Source organism: Rhea americana, unplaced genomic scaffold (assembly GCF_003343005.1).
Source record: "Rhea americana isolate MKP2758 unplaced genomic scaffold, rheAme1 scaffold_765, whole genome shotgun sequence".
NCBI classification, from domain to species: Eukaryota; Metazoa; Chordata; class Aves; order Rheiformes; family Rheidae; genus Rhea; species Rhea americana.
This window is the reverse complement of record NW_028186940.1, coordinates 22735-23847: the sequence shown is the minus strand read 5'-3', so window position 1 is coordinate 23847 and position 1113 is coordinate 22735. Positions and strand designations below refer to the sequence as shown.

The 1113-nt window shown below is 72.6% G+C and overlaps 1 long non-coding RNA gene across 1 annotated transcript; it reads right to left on the bottom strand.

Annotated features, from left to right (window-relative positions):
* Positions 1-109: 109 nt before the first annotated feature.
* Positions 110-1113, bottom strand: LOC146585776 (uncharacterized). Its single transcript, XR_014897932.1, has 4 exons — positions 1078-1113; positions 877-946; positions 487-607; positions 110-310 (listed from the first exon to the last, which is right to left on the bottom strand). It is a non-coding gene; the product is annotated as an uncharacterized LOC146585776 (long non-coding RNA).

Below are 1113 nucleotides of genomic sequence, written 5' to 3'. Positions count from 1 at the left end.
GAGAGCGGGCGCAGAGGTCCGGCACGCGGCCGCCGGCGCCTCCCGGCGCACCGGGGCCGGAGAGGGACACGTGCGCCACGGGGCGCAGCGCCGGGGACACCCACCTCCGCGTTCTTGTAGAGGAAAACCTTGTCCCCCGCCACGGCCACGAACAGCTTGCTCTTGAAGCCCCGCAGCTCCAGGAAGCCGCTCTTGTCCACCGAGCGCGCAGCGCCGTCGGCGGCCGGGACCGCGGAGGTCGTCTCCAGCGCCCTGCTCTTCTGCTCCTCCGTGACGTGCTGCAGGCTCCGGATCCAGTCGTTGCGATCCGCTGCGGGGCCGGAGYGGGCACGCGGCTCAGGGCCAGCTCTGGGGGCCACCGAGAGGCTGGGGACGGCCCCGGGGCGCCYCTCCGGAGCAGCCTTTGGCTCCCAGCCGGCGGAAGCTCGGGCGCACCCGGCGCACGGGGCAGGGCGAGCGACTCCGGCCACCGCAGCGGGGCCTCACCGTCGCTCTCGGCCCGGAAGACGAAGTTGCGGTTGTTGGTGACCACCTCGAACTTCTGGTCCCCAACGCTGGCTACGCGGGAGATGGAGGACACGGGGATGAAGCGCTTGGAGTAGGCATCCTTGGGCAGGACACAGGGAAGGAAACACAGCGGTCACCAGCGCGGCCGCGCTGGGAGCCCAGGCGGGCATCACCGCACGGAGAGGTCCAGGCGGCTCCGCGTCACCCAGCACCCAGCCCTCCTCCTCCTCCTCCTCCTCCCGCTGCCTCCTGCAGCCCAACAGAGCCCTTTGCGCCTCCAGCCGGGACAGCGGGCGGGAAAGGGGCTCGGACGCCGCCCGTCCGCGGAGCTCCCCCCCACCTCGGCTCCAATCCTGCCTCCCCGCTCACCTTTTCGCTGTCGAAGTAGCGCAGGTAGTCGGCATCCAGCTTCACCCAGCGCTTCTGGTAGATGTAGGACCTGGGAGGGGACGAGCCCGGCTTGCAAACGCCGCCGGAGAGCCGCCAGCCGGCCGGGGCGTGATCGGCGGGCGCCCGTCGTGCCCGGCCGGCTCCGTCCCCTCCTCGCGGCGCCCCGGCCGCGGCACTCACCCCTGCGGCGGGTTCTTGTCCAGCCAGCCGGCTTTG